The sequence below is a fragment of the Bactrocera oleae genome, chromosome 4 (genome assembly GCF_042242935.1).
Source record: "Bactrocera oleae isolate idBacOlea1 chromosome 4, idBacOlea1, whole genome shotgun sequence".
NCBI classification, from domain to species: Eukaryota; Metazoa; Arthropoda; class Insecta; order Diptera; family Tephritidae; genus Bactrocera; species Bactrocera oleae.
The window spans coordinates 49693157-49718022 of record NC_091538.1 but is presented as its reverse complement, the minus strand read 5'-3'; the positions used below and the strand labels follow the sequence as shown (position 1 = coordinate 49718022).

Sequence of the window (24866 nt, the reverse complement as noted above, 5' to 3'; positions counted from 1 at the left end):
TTTATGTTATGATTTTAAAATGACTTTACCAAGCTCAATTCGGGCTGATTTCAAAGATATAATTGAAGTGTTGAATCATACCATAAAGGATAAAGGAAAAATGAAATGTATTCACACTGAATTTGAGGTTGAAGCGAATAACAAAAAAAAACAATATTAATTTGAGGATAGGCCAAGATAGTCGTTGCGTTTGCCCTTGCTTCTCAAAAGAGAAGAAACATCTTTAAGGGACAAATGTATATTGAAAGGGTAAAAGCTTAATACAATTTTCAGAACCCATTAATAACAAAAATATATTATGTTGTTCTAGGGTAAAATGTTGAATGGAGGCAGTCAGGTTCCATACAAGAACTTGATTTTGATTTGTCGGTTTGTATGGCAGCTATATATTAAAGTCTTCTAATCTCAACAATTGATTTGGATATTGTATTATTGTCTTGAATAATAATCCATTCGAAGCTTTATTAAGATACCTCGTCAAATAAAAAAGTTTTATACAAGCATTTGATTCCGATCGTTCAACTTCTATGGTAGCTATATGCTACTGTAATCTGATCTAAAAAATGTATTTGGTCTAATTTCGTGAGGATATTTTTGTAAAGAAAACATTTTTGTATAGAAGAACGCAATAAACGATCAATCTTAGTTTATGGCAGCTATATGGTATAGTAGTCCGATATCCGTGGCTCTGACAAGTAATCAGCTTCTTGTGGAGCAAAGAACGTGTGGAAAATTACAAATCGATATTTCAAAAACTGAGAGGTTAGTTTGCATCTATATAGACGGTGATAATCAGGAACATAGTAAAACTTCAAAATTTTGGAACCTGGAAACCTAAATATATATAAAACCCACGTCTTGCCTAAATATCATCCCCACCTGAGATCAGCTCATTGTCCACATTAAAGCCGTTTAGAGTAGGTAGCCTTCCCTTCACACAACTATTCATTGATATTTTATTTTGATGCATCTATGTAATAGACTTAGACAAGTAATCTTTCGTGAAACTTTCCGCTATATAAATTTCCTTAATAGAAACTTTATAGCTCACGCTGGTAACTGGAAAGACTGGGATGATGATGACTACAATCTTCGACCTATTACTATTATATTATTAGTGAATAATTCAGTCTTACTTGAGTTGAACAAATAATCTTCTTTCTAGAGAAACAACTGAATTGAATTAAAAAGGTGTTTACAACCAAATATCATCATGCTCAGTGGATGTGCGTTCAAACTCAAATATCGATTAACGTCTTCATAATTACATTTTGCACATGCACTAAAGCGCTAACGGATTAGTGAACATTTTGAAAACAGTTGAACACACAATGTCTACTATCTCTTCGAGCGAAGGTGAAAATATTCAGGCATCACTCCCCACCGAGCGCGAATAAATTTTCTTTACGCTTATCCGTTGCATTACATGCACAATCCGGCTTTGTAACATCATTGGGTGCGAGGTAAGCCGTGTCACACCGATTGCAAGTAATACTTAATTATAACGGCACATATGTGTGCAGACAACATTTTTGGTAGGTGCTTATAAGCATTGCGACGCCGTGTGACAATTTGCCAAATAGCGCAGCATCACTTGTTGTATGTGTATAGCGCTTAATATATTCTCTGCGCCCCCAATGGAGACACTTGACAGGCATTCCTGGTCTTTTTGTTTGTCATTATTGACTCGTACGATACCTTTTGTAAACATAGTTGTTCCTTTCAATTTTGCAACTATTACTTGCTGAGTGCAACGTTGCTTAAAACACATACATATCTCTTTGCTGATTCTTGGCTGCGGTACCTTATATTGTGTTGTAAAACTTTGTGGTTTACCATTGGTTTGTGGGACTTGTGTGTTAGTTTTTACATAGCGTAGGTTCTACAAGAATTGCCCTATATTTGTAAAATAATGTGTCATCGGCTTCAATAAATAAATATCATATATTGCAATAATTAAAGTATACTTATATTGGATTTACTTTGGAATATATTTCACCAGATACCTCTCTGATAGTTACTCTTAACTAGCTATTCAGCGAAAGGTTGAAAAGCTAATGAAAAAAAACCTTAAATATCCAACAGTTGTATTCACATATTTCAATTTAATTTTCTACGCGTTTTATTGACCAATGTTCATTAAGCTGTTTGGCTACATATTTTATGGCAAATTGGCAATAAGCAAATAAAACATTTACACCTTCGAATTCATGGGATTTATTTTCGGTGGTGTAATTTATTAACAGGCAGACCTACATACCTATATTGATGTGTATACATGCGTAATAGAGATTTGATTTGTGCACAAAATTATTATTAATGATTTTATTCTACAAATGCTCAATACACATTAACGAGTTGGGTACATTTTGTTGCGCAATTATTAACTAACTGACTAATTGATGCGAAGCTACTAAATTATAGCGTTTTCACTGTAGATGCACATATAAACAACCAAACATCAAAATAACGCTTTATACTTTCGATTTCTACGTTATCTGAATGCCTGAATGAACAAATTAAGCGTTGTAGCTGATATACTTATATATACTATAAATGTGTGAACATGTATGCACGCATGAAAATGTGTAGTAATGGGTTAATACAGCGTCTACTAATAGGGACGATGTAATTTTGACAGCACGTGGCGGCCATTTTTGTTTACGGATTTGTCTCAAATTTTGTCAGTGTGTTTAATAAGGTTTGCCATTTCATTATGTCATATTTCACTTTAGTACAAGACATGGAAATTGTCATATCAAATTACCTTAAATTTCTCTGTACGCGATGTAGTTGTAAGCTTGAACTTGTGTCAAATTTAACCTATAGAATTATGTCCCATGTGAGTGTCAAAACGCCGCGACGACATGAATTCTACATGCTTAAGTGATAATATATTTACAGTTAGGTATTTCATAACGTCATTTGCAAATTATTGTTTTTAAAAATTCTTATTTAGCGCTTAGAATTATTTCACTGCAATAGAAATTTCAATTAACGCATAAATTAATAATACATGAAGCCTCTTTATATGCAGTACCTACGCTCTATACTTTGGAATTCTTTATATATCATATGTATTTATATTTACTGTCTGGCTTTAGACTATTAGAATAAATGTCGCGAAAAATAAAAGCATTTTAACACCTTACCAACACAAAATACCTCTCACACGATGGATGCACTGTACACACAGGTAACCTTCTATTTATGTGTAAAAAGTACATTTGAGACGTCACTACAAGTGCAGTGAGTATGAGTGAGATTGTGAAAGAGATTCCTAAAGACCCGACACAATACCTATTGAAGAAGAAAATATTTTCACATCGGTTATTTACTTGTATTATACGCACAACATGCCAAAATGAACGGGCACACATATACACACACGATTCTTCGCTCTGTGTTGTATATGATTATCATGCGCACTTTTCCAATGTTCTGTAGACACTTTAATCATCTTGGCGACGTAGGGAGTTGATTTGCTGGTTAAATTGTTTCGACGCCTAAAATTATGCTAACAAATGAGCGTTGTGCTCTTTACACTTTGGTTGACTTTTTGCCGTGGCATTTGACATATTGACAACATCACGAATTTAATATATATTAGTATGTTTAATATATAGAGTTGTGTTTATGTCTGTGTTAGAATATATTTGGTTTTTTAAGTTGTTTTCTCATGTTGTTTGCTTGGCGATTGTCGGCTATGTTGACGTTTAAATTTGTGTTTTTTAAGTGCATGCAAGTACATGTGCATGTGTATATATGTGTGAGTATATAAGTTAATATTGGCCAGCTGTACACAGAAAATATATATGTGTGTGGGTTGTGACCTCATTTGTATTATTGCCACATCATTGGCATTTGCATTGTCTCCATTGAAACTGTAAAACGAACGCTACGAAATATATTTATATAAGCGAACCCAGTCAGTCAACAGCATTCCAGACATTTTTATGTATAGTAATATGATACTCTAATATAAATATATAAAAATCTTCATAATTTTATACACATTAACGACTACAAAATGTGTCGCAAGGTACATAATTGAACTGGCGCTGTAGTATTCTTCACCAACGTCTCAATCCCTTGGACCGGATGTTCACTTCAAAAAGGCATGCGAAGGCGCTTTACAATATTTGTGGTATGAATATACATATTTGTACACTCACAACCCCCTTTAAACAAATATACCCCAATTTTATTCGCTTTATCTGGGAAGTAAATTCGGTCACACTTCAATCGGCTTTGGTGTTTCAATTAAGTTATGTACCTTACATATAGAAATTGATAGCTAATATTATAAATATTTGAAAACTTTTTTTTGTATTAAAGCTATGTTTTGTAGCCTGCATAGAGAAACATTTACTTCTCGAGTTTAATTGTTTTAGGATTTTTAAAAAATATATTTTAAACAAAATATTAGAATTTCATATTCTATTTAGTTGCAGACAATTTCAAAAAGTTCCAAGTATAATGTAAACTTCAAAATAAATAAATTTAATTGAAGCATAATCTCTAGGTACAATGCATTAAAAAATAGCGTTTCGTTTTAAAAATTGTAGGTAGAGGTTTTTGAGAAAAATGTTGTAATTATAGAATAGATATTGTTTTGTTATAGCTGATGTTGATCCAATACTGGCTCCAATCTGCCGTGTTGGCTATTAAAGCCTGACAGCTTTGATGACAGCTTGAAACTAAATTTTCCGCATATTCCACACAGGTATGTTGGAGCAGCCGAATGTAATCTTTTGTTGACGTTAAATGTTTTCTTGATATTTTGGCTTTCATTAAAACCTTTCTTGATGAATTTTCTATGAAGATTTTTAGCTTACAATTTATTTAAATTTTTTGACATACGTACCAACTTGTGGATATACTGTATATTTTTTGGCTGGGACCAAATATAATATAATATATACAGAAAAAGCTCTCAATAATTTTAGAGAAAAAGTACTATATAACATATTTTTAACAAGGTTGGTAATATAAAAAGTTAAAAAAAATTTATACATAGCGATTAGTATACGTTTGAGCATATGACGCCTTATTTCTGTTGTCGGATAATGATTTATCTTTGCGTTAATTTCAAAACAACCTTCCATAACGACTTTCTGGGTATAAGAAACGAACGCTAAAGGTTTCCAAGGGTAATAAATGAGTTGTCAAATAATTGAATAACCTCTACCAATCCTTTAAAAATATGAGATGGGAGACGTATACGTAAAGGAAACGGAACTAGTGCACAAGTGTCATTCATTCAATGAGTTTAAAGTAAGCAGTACAAATCACTAGGGGAAAAACTTTGCACTTATAAAATGTGCCGAAAGTTGTGCTGGTAATATTGTATAAAAGCAAAGATCTCTTCAAAGAAAAAGTTGTACTCATTGTATACGCAACATTTATATTAACATAAGTACAGCAAAACTACGCACTTTCCACAACTATACATTTCACAATCAGTTTATTTGCTTTACTAACAATTTATATTTAAACTAACTGCAATAACGATAATGAATATTGGAAAACAAATTTACACACAGCATTAGTGACAAGTGTGATAAATGGCAACGTTTTGAGGGAGCTTACATTGGCTAGGTCGCATGGCAACTTAACTCAATGTAAATAAGCAATTTCAGTAATAAGAAAAACTTGGCTATATAATTGTAAATCGAAGTAAATCAGAAATAAATTTAGTATCAGGAATCGCAAATAAACCTTAACAAAATAAGGGCGTTCAACAAAGCGTGTGACCTCTTTCAGTGCAGTATATCTAGCTTTTTCTCTTCATTTTCGAATTGCTGCGTGTCCTCAAACTGTCACTCATATGTTACGCAGATACAAACAATTTTTTCCCTTTTTAACTTTTGTTTGATTTCACTAGGGTTCAAAGGGAACCTTTGGATACGCAAAAAGAGGGTATACTGGTATTTACAAAAAATTATGCATAGTAGATTATTGTGTGATTGGCAAGGACTCTCTGACACTTTTCATTTAAGGATAAGCCCTAAGGAAAGTTAGCCTTTTTTTTAATTTCTTCCAGGTGATTCAAATTTGAGGTTAAAGACATCTAACAACCTTGATTTTAACGATCAAGTCACTTATGTTGGAAGTGTCTGAAATTTGAGTTGGGTTTTTTAGTTTAGAATTAGATATTTAGTGTAGATGGGTAATTTACATACGCATTTTCAACCTATTTCTTTACACGTTCAAGATAATATATTGTACCACTTAAAATATTTACCAATCAAGCATGCTAATAACCCTTTTTCCGAACTGTTCTTTCATTTAGAAATCCACTTCAATGCTTTGTAACACTTTACTTAAAGAAAATGCTCATCTAAATTGAATGTGACACATGATTATAACTCAACTGCTGACAACCCTTTTCAAAGTTTACACTTTCATACACATATTTGTTTAAAAAGGAAATATGATAAAATTCTCTGGATAGTGAGTGGGGTTAACATTCGATTTCACCAATTTTCAGACTGTCGGAGAAGTTGCTGAAAATACTTTTCCTTATTAAATTTGGTTTTTCTTTTAGTGATTTGTGAAATATATACATTAAACCTTTTAGGGGCAGCCACGCCTACATTTTTAAGTTTTCAAATCGCAGATGCAATTCCGTGTTTTGTGTCTTAATGTGCAACATAGTTTTAGTCCTTTATATGTTTTCATATAAATGCGTTTTGTGAGCAATTCAATAGTCCGATAACGCCAATCTGTAATACCAACCATTCGATTTTATTTATATTGCTTTGCTATTGTAAAAAAGCCAAAATAGATTGGCGTGCATTGTGATTGAACATTGAATTTGTATGCAAAGAAATATTTCCTTAAGCAGTCTTCTATTCTAAAACAAAATATCTGTCAGTCATATCAGTGGTAAAGAACTGTTTATCCTGTTTCATGGAAAGGAATTTCAAATGATTTGATATTATAAAACTAATATTTTACCTGCAACGATGAGAAAGGGTGTACGTTGCCTAACAACCCATTTATAATGCAAACCTATCACGGAAATTGATTGGGTAATTCCATACTTCATAGAAGCTTTCTGGATGGTCTTAGAAGCAGAATATTTAAAATCATTTTTTACTAGAGACTATATTCCAATCAAACCCCTTTTTTGTATAATATTAATCACTGTTTATAGTAATTTTTCAGCCATGAAATACTATGATAATGATGCTTATGAAATAAGACCTCTAGATGAATTTCCTGAAATCACCTGCAGTAAGATTTTCATTATCACAATATAACAGCGATCCAACACTTTCGTAACATCTTTATCAAATTACATAAGTCACTCATGCTCAACTTTATCTTGAATTCTATATGTCAAACATAATTGCGGCATTCTTGTTTGAGAATACGTTATCTCCGAGGATAATTTGCGGTCAAGTCACAATCAAAATTCGTCATAGAAGGCTACACTAGAAATTTTGAACAATGCGTAAACTTTACCTTAAGTACTTAAATCACAATTAGAAGTGCAAACAACGTGTAAATATTTACGAGCATTGCAATACAAATTGCAAGTAATTACAAAATCTTGCCCCTTATTGCTTTGCAAGTCGCTAACGAGAACAATTAAATAGGAAAGAGGGTCCCAAAGTGAAAACAACAACAATTACAGTACAATTGGTTTGCCAAAGTAAATCACGAATGTCAACAAACAAAACAAAAACAATAATTTGTACTGTGCAATAGCTGCAAAACAATTTAACAGTTTGCACGCCACTATTTTGCTCCGGTTAGCTCAGAGGGGCTGTTTTTTCAAGAGAGAATGAGAGAGAGAGAGAGAGAGGAAGAAAGAAAATTTAACTTGTTAACCAGTTTCAGAATCCAGCGGTTTGGAAAATCAAAAATTGCTTTGTATTTTCTTTTTACTTAGAAGACCCGTGTGTTTGCGCAGAAAATTTTCGTATAATGCGCGATTTCTTAGAAGTCAGTTAGTTAGCCCCTCTTTATAGTAGTATTTTTACACTCCCCTTAAATCGTTTAATGGGGAAAAGTTATTTTAGCACTACTTCATGCGCTGTGAAAAATCAGATAATAACCACGTCCATGCCCCATATAAGGGTTATGTTGAATATTATTAGAAATGCGACAACTCACTGAATAAGTGCGCCCCAAACATTAAATTTCTCAACTAAGGTGGTGAAAAAGAGCTTTATAGGAGCAGGACGACGGGCCTAGCCCCGCTCTCTTTTAGGTGAAATCTTATATATCAAGAAATGCTTGACCGATTTCAACCGCGTTTTAACGTGTGTTGAATCACCCCATTCCACACTAACTTTACCTAGTTTATTTGGAATTAAATGCTAAATAACAGTTATATACTCGTAGACGGTAGACTCGTTAAAAACTTTGAATTTTGTGTACTTGTGAGTGATTCTGCTCCTATGTATGAAAGCATGTAAAGACATCTGGAGAGCTATGTACGAATGGGCGGTGACTAGAGACAATTTCAGGCACATACATTTTTGTGGTCACTTGTAGACACAGATATAAATGTCCCCTTAGGAGACATAAAATTGTTGAACAGCAGTTGACATTTTACCACTGAGTATCCTCATGAGCTGAACGCCATCACACAATTGTGGCTTCGACCCTCATAATTGATACTTGTATTGTTTGCACGTTTGCTCTTAAGCCTTGCTTTTGGTTCGTACTGAGTTCATTTTGTTCTCATTTTAATGGGTTTTTAGCATATTAAGATTCACTTTTACAGCTACGCTCTGTAATTGGATGCTGGGTGTAGGCAAGTTGGCATTCGAAATAAGTTTTAAATGAAATTAAGTTGGTGCGCATTTTGTTTTACTTAGTTTTTCCTTTTTGCTATACCTTTTAGATTAATTGCAATTCACGATATATGAAATAGTTGAACTATTTACTCTAGTTATAGGGCCTTAAAATAACATCAAAGCTATCGTTAATGACTTCAAATTGAAAATTTTTGCTGATGCATGTTATTTCAGAGAGGGGAAAAAAGTTGTTAAGGGTATACTTTGCAAACATTAGAAATCAAAAGTAAAGTTTTTGAAAACTATATTCATTTATTAATTTTTTTTTAGTTGTTTAATTATTTATCCTTTTATTATTTTAAATGAAAGTAACGAAATTGTAGCTCAATTAGTAGCGACAGTGAGAATTGTGACAATAACACAACAACTATTACATATACTAGGTCGAGTTGTTATCAAACTCTTTAATTATATAATGTATGTTTTTTTAGACTGGGGATTTTCACTAAGATCTATTGGTCTTTTTGAGAGCTGTTACTTTTTTATACTCAGTGTAATTTGCTATTTTAAAATAAACAGACTTGCTCTGGAACAAAGTTTGCAAATCGTGCAAATTTATAATCAAACTGGTGTGGTATGTTCGATATATAAAACTGTTGCAAAGAACCTATTTATCGTTGAGGGTAGTACGGAAAAAACATTTAAAGAAATATAAAATAAATAAGGAAAATAGTAAGAGTTAACATTTGGTTTGGTAACAAAATTCAAAGTTAAATTGACACAGTTCACTGGGCGCCTTGAACCTAACAGAATAAAGAAATTTAATTTAATTTTAGTAGCACGGGTAAAAACAATCTGATAGTTGTCAGAATCAGAATTGAAACCGATAAAAAATGTAGTAGGTGACATGAAATCAGATAATATTTGTTTGGAATTCGAAAAAACATAAGAATAAAACACAAAATGTCATAATTATTGAGGCCAAATCGAAAATGTTGACGCCGAAAATCACTAACTTTCAGCAACAAAGAGAAAAATGTTTCACATATAACTTGAATGACAACTCTGCCGAAGAGATACGAATATTGAGCATGTTCGTAGGGGATCAGGCAGAGTAGTATGCTGTCAGTAGAGATCCCTAAGCATTGACAAATTCGAGCATTACCCAAAGTGTGTTACTGATATTAACAAGTATATAAATGTACAATGTGTGAGTGTTGGTTGTAGTAGAATGGTAAAAGTTTATCTCTACTATGTGCAAAGTTAATCCCGTAATGGCTTTAGAGAAGTTAGTGAAAGTGAAAATCAGGGAAAAATGGCGCTTTGATCAGATTTTCTAATCTATGTCAACGAACATACACACACAAATTAAACAGAATTTCACAAATACCGGATATGAAATAATTTTTGCTGCGTAAATATATATAAGATAATATTTTTGTATACAGTTGTACTTTTCTATTACATACGGCAGTCTTATCCACTTGAGGCAAGCTGCTAGCTGTGCAAAATTTATTTAGATTGACTAGCCAATAGTATGTAGATATGCCAAGAAGAGTACATTACATAAGAACATAAATTTTAATAGATTAATTTAAATTCGTTAACTGAAATTTTTAGATTATTTTTAGAGAAATTATAAGAAATGTAGCATACAAGTATCGTCATTGGTGGTTGTAACACCTAATTAAGATTAGCCAGTTTTGTTATAAATCTTTAATTAAATACTAAATGTATTTTAATTATTTCTTTCTGCTGTAGATTAACCAAAGATCTGGCTAGTTTACAAAGCAAGTACTGATTTCATTTATATGCAATTATATATACTCTTTATACAAGTACTTGTATATTAGGATGATAAACAATGTTCAATATTCCGTATTAAGTTCCGTATTAGATTCTGATCTTCACCAAAACTTAAAATATTATGCGGTAGAAAAAGTTATAGTCAGAAAGGAATATGTACACTACGCCCACTATCAAAAAGTAATTTTGCTGCTAAATACTTTTAGTCCTATCGTCAATTGTACACATGAAATATTTAAAACCTTGTAACTTCATAATCGCACAGTAAATATTTTGCGGCTGATAAAGTTACAGTTAAAAAGCAATGTACCGCACGGTCTCTCAAGTCAGCAACGAAATGCTTTTTAACGCCTGTCTAATGAAAGCTCACTGGTGTATGTGCGTTTGTCTTTGTAAATAACTTTGTTATGTCATAATTTTACATGATACAAATTTAACAATTCATTTTTGCTTACACATTTGTCTATGAAATATTGTTAAATCGCTGCTTGTGTTGGTATGCGTATAAAATGTGTGTAACAGAGCTTTGGCTATCGTGCGATAACAGCTTTGCTGAGAGTGGCAATGTTTGAAAATACTCTGGGTGATTTCGTACATATCAGTGAATTTTCACTTTTCTACTTTATTTTATCGAATTTAATTTTCTTTTTCGTCATTCAGAACATAAAATAAAATTTTAAAATTTACTGACGAAGAAAAACTTTTACTCTCCAGGTTTTTACAGTTACATTTTCTTGGCAAACTATTTAAGGTTTGATTTTAAGAGAAGATCGTAGATTCCATCGGACCGCAACTGATTTCGCTTAAGCTTATTATATTCTTCAGTAGGCCCAGACTAAGGACATTTTGTTATTTGGGTATTTATTAAATGGACAATTAAATTCATCATTACTCCTTCTATGATCTCATTCAAAAAAAAATGCAACGTAATTACTGTAAGTTGCATAGATTTAAATAAATTATATCGTTTGTTAAACCGATGGGAAATAAAAAGTACAAACTTTTCTACATGCAAAAGGAATGTTGTGTACACGCATGGCGTATTAGCAACATTCTGAGACCTAGCGAACTCAGCAATATTGATGTGACTGATGTATTTAGGTACGCATATAAATATATTGTGGGTGTAGATATATACTTGTTGTATAAATGTAATTGGGGAAGTATACGATACTTAATGGGTGTTTTTTTAGTCTCGTGGTTTTCAGGGTGGCAATACTCTCTTAGGAGTTTGTCTTTTTGACAACTGTTACTTGATTTATATTCAATTTGGTATTTTCTAATTCCGGTAACAATGGATAATGCGATGTTATTGCAGCGCACAACATTTGGAGCTATGCCCAACCACTTTATGGAACATTTTATAGGCTTACAAAATCTATCGTGCCATAACTTACGGTGAATGGGGACTGCTGTAGAGCCGTGGCCATTTATCATGTCTAAAATAACACCCTTAACAAGAATGTCAAAAGAGTCCATATGGCAGACTATTGCAGCAACGACCAAACAAATGGCAACGAGATCAAATGTGAAACAGACAAAAAAATACACGTGTACAAGCCCAAGCACACACACACCCTCACAGGCATTGGCTCTTGAAGACATTTTTTTCAGAAGTACAAGTCAACGACCGGTAATTGAAAGCGAAATGAACACTGACATACATCTTAGAGTATATACAGTTACCAGCTCTGTATTTACGATTATTTGCTGATTGTCGATTTCTGGTTGCTTGTTTACACATAATTTTGTCATTTTCCACAATTCTTATTGCTCTTGTCGTTCATATTTACGTCGGCTCGTGGAATCACTGCCATAACGCACCAAAAAGCAACGAATAAAAGAATACATATACTTACAAAAAATACATCTTCAAGTATATAAGTGTGCTTTAAAAGTGATGAAATACCACTAAGTAGGCATAAAAGTAACAACTCAGAGGATTCGTGCATTGGTGTTATCGTAAAAATTTACAATCAACATTATAATTATACTAAGAAAATAGAAAATAAAAAACATTTGGTTGGCTCAGCTTATATTTTTCATTCTTAAATATATCTAAAACATTTTTTTCAGGACAGACTTGTTTTAAAAATTATAATCCAATAAAATTTAAGGAACTAAATCTGTCGAAGACATTTTTCATATGGCTTGCTGCCATTTAAAATAAATATCAGCTAAATAACTAGATGAGAAAGGTACCATACAAAAAAAGTGAGTTGCAACAAACTCGTGCAGTTATTATAGTTGTAGTATCACCATCTTCGCAGAAATTCTTTATTCGTCTATAAAATGTATTTGTATGTACGTACATACATATAACTCATACAATAGAACATCATATTTGCTTATATACTTAATATTGAAGCTGTCGTGAAATTTGCATTACATACTTATAAATCTACTGAAAGTCTATCGCAGTATTGTCATTAGGTAGGTACTTGCCATGTAATTATACTCACGAGGCCGGAAGTAATTGACACTAATGATAGCAAATAATTGAACAGCAAATATCTTGGAAAAAGTCACATGAAGTTAGAGTCGCTGGATATGCATACAAATATATGTGTACATGATTAAGTATTTAAGTGTAATATTAAGTGCTTATGTGTGCACATAAAAAGCGTACATATAAAATATATAATTAATGTGGGCGTGGATGGCCGTCTTTTGGTCAACTTAGATCATTTTTTTTCCCACAAAAATGTTGCATTTATTTGGCTCTATGCACGGGCTGTTAAAGCTACGCATTCTTATCTCAATATGTTTATACTCTGAAACGGTTATACTAAGTTTGCCACGATGTTTGCAACACCCAAAGAAAATGTCATACATCCTATAAAATGTATACCATATATAAATGATCAGCATGACGAGCTGAGTCGATTTAGCCATGTCCGTCTTTCTGTCCATCTGTATATACACGAACTAGTCTCTCAGTTTTGGATATATCGGTAGGTATTTATTTATCGATTCTGTAAAAAAATTTTAAATCAAGGTTTTCTATTAATTATAACGAATCGATAATTTTTTTTAAGCTCAATAATAGAAATTTCGAGTGGACATTTTTTTGTGCTCTTTCGTCATGAAAAAATTTAAAATGTTTAAAAGGAGTAATGCATTTTTATACTCTCGCAACCTGTTGCTACAGAGTATAATAGTTTTGTTCACCTAACGGTTGTTTGTATCACCTAAAACTAATCGAGTTAGATATAGGGTTATATATATATAAATGATCAGGATGAAGAGACGAGTTGAAATCCGGGTGACTGTCTGTCCGTCCGTCCGTCTGTCCGTCCGTCTGTCCGTCTGTCCGTCCGTCCGTGCAAGCTCTAACTTGAGTAAAAATTGAGATATCTTTATGAAACTTGGTAGACATGTTTCATGGTACCGTGAGACGGTTGATATTGCAGATGGGCGTAATTGGACCACTGCCACGCCCACAAAACGCCATTAATCAAAAACAAATAACTTGCCATAACTAAGCTCCGCAATAAGATACAAGACTGTTATTTGGTACGCAGGATCACATTAGGGAGGGGCATCTGCAGTTAATTTTTTTTTTTTAAAAGTGGGCGTGGTCCCGCCTCTAATATGTTTAATGTGCATATCTCCTAAACCGCTAATGCTATAATAACAAAATTCACTGGAAGCAAATATTTTTAGCACTTCTATTGACGGTGTGAAAATAGTTGAAATCGGGTGGCAACTCCGCCCACTCCCCATATAACGGTACTGTTAAAAACTACTAAAAGCGCGATAAATCAGGCACTAAACACGCCAGAGTCATTAAATTTTATCTCTGGGATGGTATGAGATGACTTTATAGGAGCCGCGTTCAAAATTAGACAGTGGGCGTGGCACAGCCCACTTTTAGGTGAAAACCCATATCTTGAGATCTGCTTAACCGATATCAACCAAATTCGGTGCATTCTTTTCATGTTTCTATGTCACAGGGCAAAAATGGGCGAAATCGGACTACAACCACGCCTACTTTCCATATAACACCATTTTAAATTCCATCTGATTATTTCACTTTCCACTATGCAAATCAGGCAACAATGACTGTATCGGGATAAAACTTTGCGTGAATAATGCGATTAAAGTATGCCACCTTGTGGCCAAAAATTGTCTAAATCGAACCAAAACTGTTTAAGCCCCTAAGTACTAAATATGTGGACCCCAGTGCCTATAGTTGACCTTCTACCGAAAATATCAGCCAATCCACAAAGAAATCTCAAACGAGTATACTATTTGACTTTGCGAGAGTATAAAATGTTCGGTTACATCCGAACTTAGCCCTTCCTTACTTGTTTATAGTATATTTACTTCCACGCTAATCAAGCCTCAAAACTAGACTTTGTTTATTTATTTTATTTTCGTTTGAATTTTATTAATTTATACAAATCATTTGAATGTTAAGCGTCAATGTTGATATTGTTGTGATAAGAGCACTTGGTCCGTTTAACGGTTTTTGGCTTTATTTCTAAAAAACACAAACATTTTTACTTTGAATTTGGAAAAGAATATACAACGAAAGGAAGAATGTAAAATGCAAGATATAATATAACTATAAGATGGATATAACTCTTGATGGAATCTAAATAAACTTCGAATAATATGCCTTTGAAATATATGTCTCTATATGCATTAAATAACATAGAATATATATATAGATAATTTGATATATGAAAGTTTGTAGCTTAATAAATATATCTACACTTTGAATGCTACCTTCTCTTAACATTATTTTCGGAAACCCAGGAACAAAATATTACTAAAGCTGAAACCCAATGCACTCTTTAATTGCTCCCTAAATGAGAAAATTTTTTTATAAAAGTTCATCAGATTCGACCCAATAAACGCAGTTCGGAAATATTATTTGAAGAGAAATGAATTCGCATTTTTTCTGTTCAATTCTTGCCAAATAATTTATCTTTAACAGTGAACAACAAAACTAGAATGACCTTCTACACAACTAGAATGCCACCGATTTGCAACATTAATTTCATTTTAGTTTCAATTTTTTATTACTCGTCTTTGCTTTCCCTTCTAATTCGCCCATCTGCGCTTAAGGATGCGTCAACCAATTATATCTTGCATTTGCAATTCGACTATCAGTAAATTTTTGAATGGGTAGATAAATTTTCCTGATAAATGATTATATAACTAATATGTATATGAAAGCATAACAAGATGAGCAAATTTTGCCACTCAGATTGCAATTCTTTAAACACTTCAAATGTGCAGCAAGCGAAAAACTATGTAACTAGCGGCTAAAAAAGCAAACATTCGAAATTATTTTTCAATTAAAACACTAGAACAAGCAGTCGAAAGCAAATGTAAGGTGACAGATAAATATGCTTCTTCTAAAGGAAGCGAAGAAAAGATAGAATCTCTATGACTCTACAAAATGTCTTAGTTATCTGAGTTGAGTCAAGAATTAAACTAAGGCTACATTGAGATCCTCTTATTATTTACCATATTATTAAAAAAGCATACTCGTACATACAATTAAGAATAGCCAAAGTCACCCAAAGTGCAACTATCACTCGCTGGAAATAACTTAAGTGATAAGAACGGTGAGTGAATTTAATATCGCGCAGTGATTAGATCTTTTGTTTTGAAAGTTTTAAAAGCAATAGAAATTTATGAACAATTGTTATAAGTGTATAAGGAGTTCAGACATAGAGGACAACAAAAAAGTAATCAATTATATAGTTAATTAAACACTAAACTAAATGAAAGCTAAGTTGAAAGGTGAAAAAGAAGGTATGGGTAAATAATGCTTAGCACTGAAGTGTCAGTTTGAAAAGGCAGGCATTTAAGTTTATTTAAATTCTTATTTGATTTCCCATATATGGAAAAACTTTTCCATTTCCACATTTCATAATTGAATTCCTTACTTCCTCAAAACTTTGTGCTTACGATTTCGAAAATTTAATTTTATATTTTGCAAAACCAATTTCCATTGGTCCATACATGTATGTAAACTTCAATCGTATTAACATTCATATCAAATGCATATAGATGGGAGCTTTAAAGGCATTGATGGAAACAGAAATAGAGCGAGAAAGAACATCAAAGTGTTGTCTTCGAAATATTCTGCAGAATGATAAACACATTGAATTTCAAAGGCGCTTAGATGTAATTCACAGTTATTTCAAGTATTTCAGGCATTTGCACACCATTGCGGACAGAGCTGAAAAACGAAAACGAACAAAAAAATTATTCGAAGCGACATACATAAATAAATACATAAAGACAAGCATGAATATGCACATAATTGACGAGAACCGAACCAAAAAGCAAACAGTTTGCAATTTGAGGTCAAATAGTGAGAATGCTGCCAAAGCAAAGAAAAAATAAAGACATTTCAGTGGGCAGCCGCTGGAGCAGTCAGACGACAACTGCAAGCGCCAGCAACTCAGACTATGTGACGATATTAAATACTTGGTTTAAAACCATAATTGTCGCAACGTATAACTGCTGGTCCTCATCAATGTTTGTGTGCTGTGTACATTGCACCACTCAAATTTTTCTTAGCATATTCTTAGGAGCACACGCTTCCACACTTCCTTGCAGCCACTTATGACTGCCTCTTTCGCAACAGCATTTCTCTGGGTTCTTTTCATTTTAATAGACGTCGCTACTCTACAGGTCACCTCTGTCCCACTGAGTTAACTTTTTTAACCTTCGACACAGTTTCAACAGCTCAGTTGCGGATCGTTTGCACACAAGTTCTAGTACATATGTTTGTGTGGTTGGCTAAAGCGAGATTAACCTAATATGTCCGAAATTCCTATCAATCATGATCAATCGGTCAATTAACATCTTAAAGTGCATATATTAATAAATAATCTAATTAAATGGTTTACCATATATGCCAATCATTCCTCTGCCCAATGCTATGCGACAACTTAAACAAAGTTAGTCAAATTGTTATTAACCACACGCGTGTCCGTTAATTACACTGGAAGGAATTTTCGAAAGCACATATCCAACGTAACAACAAAAGTACGTGTCTCTTGCCAAATTTGTTTGCCATAGCAACAGTAGCCTGAAGACATAAGCCCGAAACACTCTTCGCGTTAATTAACATTGCTCAGAAGCATTTAATTTTCATTTAGAAGCTGTCATTTGTTATTTCTTGCCATTGATCTACGGTGTTCGACTAACAATTTCATTAAAATTATTGCCAACACTTATTGCCAGGCAAGCCAAATATTATTCCATGACAGCTATAAATAATTCGAGAAGTTATAAATTATCATTCATGCTATGAATAGAAGAGAGGGTGTGTCAATTGAATTTACAATTACCAGCTGACACTTGATTGCGCTTAATACACACACACCTATTTATATCCGTATTGAGCGCAGCAGTGGCAAACAATTGTCCGGAGGTCAATTACACCGCTAATCGTATTTCAATTAAACGAAGAACATAAGAGTCAATATTAACAAGGCCAATAGCCAATGGATGAAAACATTAATAAATGCGAGTTTGCTCATATATCTACGTGTAATCGAGACATTGTGTTGTGAGTTTTGTTGTATACGCAGCAAGGACGCAGAAGGAAAGTAGAGATTTAGAGACCAACCGAGTACCAGTAATCAGCACTGGCTTTAGCGAAATGGAGCGATTTATTCTCTACATTCTCGTTTAAGTAGCAGCACTGCACCAGAACAGATGACGATAGCACTGAAGCTATGGAAATCTTTCATTTGTTTAATATACACTGATGAGTTTTCCACGACTTTAGTGGCGTTGAATACAAGAAAATATAATTGCGAGACTTCACGCCAAAACTTGTGCGCAAATCAAAGTTAATTGTTAAGACAACACCTGAGTAATAAGTGCGGCTTCGGAGAACGCTTTTGATTTAACACAATAATGAATATTATATAGAAGACTAATAAACCTGAGCACATATGAACACGAGGAATTCCACTGCAAAGAAATATTAACTCAGTGAACGGGCCAAAAACTAAAAAAAAATTATGTCTGATAATCATCATGTTAGCAATAGAGAGAAGCAATCCTCAACATATGTACTTTTTTTTTTTTTTGATTCTCTCAAGACACTTTAGTTGTACCTAAAGCCTTGAACCTTATGTGCAATAAGAGCGTGGAGTTGAGGTCACAGGAAAGAGTATTTTCAAAGAGAATTTTTCTGTTCCTGAAACTAGGTTTCGTTAACATAAAATGGTATGAACATCAGTCCAAACAGTCATAACCAAATTTGAGCAAACAGGAATCATCACTTTCAAAAGAAGTTCTGCCCATTTACCCAAGCTAAAACATAGAGAAGCGCGTAGAGTTTCTAAAATAATTTTGGAATTTTTAATAATGCTGATTCTTCCGACATGTCTTTGATCAAAGATAGAAAGGCATTGTTTTCGCAAATGAAAACTTTAATAAGGCACCAGAGTTCTGGAAAAATATTTTGTTTTCAGCGAAATCAAATCTGTATTTTTGGGATAAGCGATCAGAAAATTGGCTATAAAGAAGGTTTGTTTCCAACGATGAAACATGACGTTGGAATAATGATTATGTGGGAATATATAACAATTGGAGGAGTTGACAATTTCGAGCTTGTTGAGTCACAGATTTCCTTAATTGAATATATGAATGAAGAACACTTTTAAGCCCAGTGCTGAAAAGTAACCCAAATTTGGCATGGGTTGTTGCATATGGCAATGTTTCAGTCTCCGAAGAAATCGTTTAGATCGGATCAGTATAGCATACAGCTGCCATACAAATTGAATCGGAATCAAGTGCTTGCATGGAAATGGCTTGGATTTGACGACCTATTTTCATGAAATTTGGCACGGGTTGTTGTCTAAGGTAGCCGAGGTTAATATTTTTCTTGTTTCTTGATTTTTTAGTTTAAAAAGAATAAGGGCTGCGGTATAGTCGCATAGCTCAGGCAATGAACTTAGGAATTCGACTAGCTGAGATTCTGTAGGCTTTTCTGAATACAGTATGAGCTATAGGAAATGGCATTTAATGACTTTGAACCAAGGCTCAGGTACACAGAGAACTGCGATGAGAAATTATATGAATATGCAAGGGGATTCCAATCAGTGAGGAGCAAGCCGCAAGCTCCTACAACTTTTTTAAATAATACTAACGATATTACTAGCTTATAGATACTCGAAAGTACTTTTTGTGTAACTTTTTACTCATTTTGTTATATGCATTGTGTCAAAACTATGGTGTTACATAAATATACATGCGTTTATTCATGTAGATAATGTTTCCAATAACCAACAACTGCTGGTGGTCTGGAATTTCCGCTACTGCGACTACCTGCGGCTGACAGGCAGTTAACAATGCCAGTTAGTCATAAGCACTAGCAAGCCACTGCCGCCACATTTCAAATTTAATGGCCCGTGCGTTATTCTCCCTGTTTCTGTATTGACGCTATTTACAGCTCTTCTTGTTGTTGGTGCTATTACGGTTATTATTGTAATTTGGTGGCATGTTACCGTATCTGCACAATCGGCAATTTATATATGTTATACATAGTATATTGCTCTGTCAGGCGATCACTAAAGTTTGAGATAGGCTAATCCACATGCAGGCGTTTACAATTTTGTATGAGTCCTGATATATACTCGTACGTAGTTATGCAATGATTACAACAGTATGTTGATGCTTTACAAAGCTTCTAATACGACAACGCATTGAAATTTTAGTCAATTTGAGATTATTAATTTTAACGAACAGCTTGAGGCATATACGTCGAACCCTACTGGATCTCAACTATCTTCATCCACAATTCAACCATCCCCAAATTCGTACATCAAACATAACTCGGTTATTCTTAGGTGAAATATTTTAATGGCGGTTGGCTACAGTCAAATATTATATGTATATACATATGTATATTTGTATATAAATTATGTGTCACATTTTTTCTCGGCTAAACTACTAACTGATTTCAGTATAATTTAGCACACTGTGTCCAGTTTAATCCAACTTAAAAGATAGGATCGTGAATATGTAAAAAGTAAAATAAATTATATATAAATAAAAATATATTTCTAAAGATAAGCATGTGTTCAAAATTCAAAAAAATAAAAAGTAATAATTATATTTCAATAAAATGTCCGTAAAGGCGACTAATCTCATACTATATACAGTCGTTTCAATTGTCGGAAAATATCACCACATATGTACAACAAAAGTTAAGTTTCTACATTAAGTAAACGGGAAACCTTACTGCAACCATTCGTGTAGATTTATAGGTCACAATAAACTACAATAACTTTATTTGCAATAAACCTGAACTAAAATATGTAATAAGTAATGTATGTCATCTAAAGTACGAAATTAAGCTGTAGCAGTCAAAAAAGCTGCATTTGACAATTCCCATGCAGAAATTTTACACTATTATTACGCTCTCATACCCACATAAGTGAATTGCCTGACAACTGAAATACAGCTTAACATAACTAAACGTAGTCTGCTCCTAAGCATTAAAGTATGAAAGTGACATTTTATTGTATAATATATATGATTTAGATATATATATTTATATATATGGTAAATACCTAGTACAAGTGCAAACGTTATACAAGTTATATTTTTATTATATTTAGACTGTTCCTTTATTCGGTAGCGACGGTGTTGTCGACTACCACGAACTATTTAAATAATAGTAATTTATTTATTATCACTACTTTTACTATAAGTAGTTTGAATATTTATGTGCGTTGTGATTGGTAGCGTCGGTGTTGTCGACTACCCACTAACTATTTAAATAATATTTCCTATTATGCGATAGCGACGGTGTTGTCGACTACCACGGAATTATGTTATTTTAAATAAATACAAGTTGAGTTCCGTTCTTAAAACTGTTTTATTAAAATTTCATTCCTCTTATTTATAACCTACTATTACTATCGCCGCTACTCCCATTGACGCTGCTTTCCTAAATTTCTGCTGACGCCTAAGCTTGTGTAAGGCATTGCGTTACATCCGCCGGTCACTCGGCCGGTGGCTACTGCAAGGTGTTGAATTGCGGCTGTCGTTCATTCAGAAATCCAGACTGCATAGGTTGCAATTTTGGCAGTTCAAGAGACTGACTTAGTTAACTATTGTTAACTTACATAATACATAAATATAATAATAAATGTTATACCCACCTTAAGCTTAAGAAGAATGGAAGACTATGCTGCCATTGTTACATATCAAAAGCAAAAACAAAGAATATTACCAACATAAATCTTAAATAATCTATGCTAAGCAAAAATATTGTTCCACAGACATTTTTCGTGGCAGCTGACCTGATTCCCTTCCGTTTTTGTCACCCTAGTCGACACCACAATGCGAATAAGCGTAATTAGCGAAAACACCGTACTTTGATTGTTGTTGTTTTTTTCAAAGCTGCTATTCTTATTGCTAGTGTAAAGTCTCTTGTCGCCCTTTACAAATGGTATTAAGTTCGAGTAACTATTTTGTTGGCCGTAGTTGCGTTTACATGCAGGTTGCCGTTGCGTATGAGTGACTATCGTCTATTTTTATATTGTACGTATATGCAGGCCTGCAATTAGGCTGATACTGTGCAACTCACTAACTAACTCTAACACCATGAAGACAAAGCATCGAAGCAGCAACGCCTATTCAGACCGCATGATGAAATCTAAATTTTTAAAATTTTTTCAAAACCCTGGGAGCTTATACGTACTTATAACAGTGTGGGACAAAACCAAAGGCAGCTATTACATAAGCCGACAAGCGTTAGTTTCAACCATCACATGAAGCGCACTTATCAAGAAAAGCAATAACAAGAAATGAAATTGTGAAAGTGAGTTCCAACATAAAAAAATGCTTATGAAATATACAGCAAATAATAAAAAACAAGCCGATATGCTATAACGGCACATCAAGGAATACACATAAAAAACAAAGCTATATAAAATATTTAAGCAAAATTCAGCCAAATATGAAATACCTATATATTTTTGTTGACATTGGCTGAAGGTTTGCCTTCGAGCTTTGAGGTGTGAGGTCAATGAGCAACGGCGCAGAAAAAAATATTAAAATATGAAAATTTCTGTCTAGTTACTGTCTATATATGTATGTATGTATGCGAATATATGTTATATTTTGACTGGCTTCTAGTTGTAAACCATAATTCAATAAATTTTATGAAATTTGCTTCCTGCCAGAAAGCGCCATTTTCAGTCTTAGTGCGTCCTTTCTTGATTTATGCAGAATCTCATACGAGTATAACTGAAATGCCTATTGATATTATATACAAACAAACATACAGACACATAAGTTTTGTTATCTGAAAACTGAAATTATTTTTTCATTTGTTGAGAATTTTGTTAAAGTTGGGGATTTTACACCATGAAAAAAGTAGACTGAGTTTGCCATGAAGTTTGCAAACAGAAAGAAACGTCGGAGAATCTATTGAATTAATATGTTATATGATCAGAGTGACCACCTGAGCCAAATTACTCATGTCCGTCTGTTTGTATGCACACAAAAAAGTTTCTCAGCATTTGGGGAAGCAAACCCAAATTTAGTACACTTCCTTTTCTCTCCAAGAAGCTGCTCAATTACGGTATCACCGCCGATATCAGATCAGACCAATGGTGGATATAAATAAATTAAACGATCAATATCAAGTGCTTTCATGGAAAACCTTTTTTATTCTCAAAATATCTTCACGAAATTTCGAATTTTTTTCTTTTGTTTTTGTGGATCTTTTCAAATCGATTTTGATAACGAAATTCCAGTGAGTACGATAATCGGTGTCAATTAGTCGAGCAATGCATTTTCATGCATCTATCAGAAGCAAAACCAAAAAAAAAAAATAGTTGCATGTACTCGTAAATACTACATTAGGGTGTTTGTGCTTTCCCAAGTTTACCTATATTTTTTACAAACGCAACCCAAATTCTCAGGTTTTGCTCTGGAGAAACACATCCATGCATAAATCATAAAAGTTTTGTGTAATTAAATTACGCATCGAATGTATTGAGCATTCATACAAGTACCTTGTAAATCTTAGGAAATGGAATGCTTAGTTTCCATATTACTAAGCCTCACTGCAATATTCTGTGTAACTTTAACTACGTTTAACTTTTAAGGAAATATTTTAATGTCTGTGGCCATTGTCAGTGCCATTGCTTCTTCGTAAGCACTGCTCTGAATTGCTCTTCTTCTTCTCTATTATTATTCTCGTTATAGCTGTAGTTTGGTTATTTGTAGCATTTCCGCGTCTACACAGTCGGGAAGTATGTAAATGAATTGCTCAGGGAAATGATCACGTAATATTGCTTCATAAGAGCTAATCGCCATGCGTGAGTTTGAATCATGGGCAAACGTGCCTGACTGTGTACATGTATATGTGAAACGGCACATAATTACAAATTTTAAAATATTAAACATAATTACGTATATGTGCAAGAAAATTTGTGATAATATTTGTAATGAGTTTTAATATTTGGCAGTAAACCTTAAATTAATAAATTAATTACCCGTTAACTGATCAATAATAGCATGGTAGCTAGAGCTCTTACAACATTTTACAACAAAATGTACCTCATATACATTTTACCAACAATTCAATAGGATTAAATGTTTTTGCTTAAGTTTAAGTTAGATAAAAGACATTAATAGTCAAATCTCTTTTTTGAGTGATGATGATTAAAGATTAAATCCGTAATATTTCAAATCCATTAGTTAACGCATTGCTACAATTCTGAAGTAGGAAAGTAAAAGTACTATGCTTGTAAGCATTAAAGTGTAAAAATTATTAATATCAGTCAAACTCCAGCTCATTCCTAGGTAAATACATGTATTTCATATATATAGTCCTACAAGTATTATATGTACCGGAAAGAGCAACGTGCAAAAATTCACAAATATAATATATATATATTATATTATTTTAGTTGAAATCCAGGTGACTGTCTGTTTTGTCCGTCTCTCCGTACAAGCGACAAACGTATTGTACAAGTAGTTCTTGGCATAATTTGGAGTTTCGTATTGTAGAAAATGACTGGTTTCGCCATGCGCGCAAATGTTAATGAAGATATAAACCCATTTAATAGGTCAGAGAGAACAAAGGCATTAAATTTAACAACCAACATGGTTCATAGTAGCCGTTATGAAACGGACGATGGTGAAATCCGATATCTCAGAAACTACGCAATCAATTTGGTGAAAATCATCATAACGAAATACAACCACGACTACTTTCCTTATAACAAAATTTTAAATTATAACACGTCAAAAAATGGTCGAAATCACAGAATAAGTTATCAAGTCCCCATATAA

The 24866-nt window shown here is 33.3% G+C and overlaps 1 protein-coding gene across 2 annotated transcripts in view; it reads left to right on the top strand.

The window, feature by feature from the left end:
- The window catches only part of LOC118680748 (uncharacterized), a 382178-nt gene that overhangs the window by 5422 nt on the left and 351890 nt on the right, over positions 1-24866 (top strand). The gene's annotated exons all lie outside the window — the stretch shown is intronic.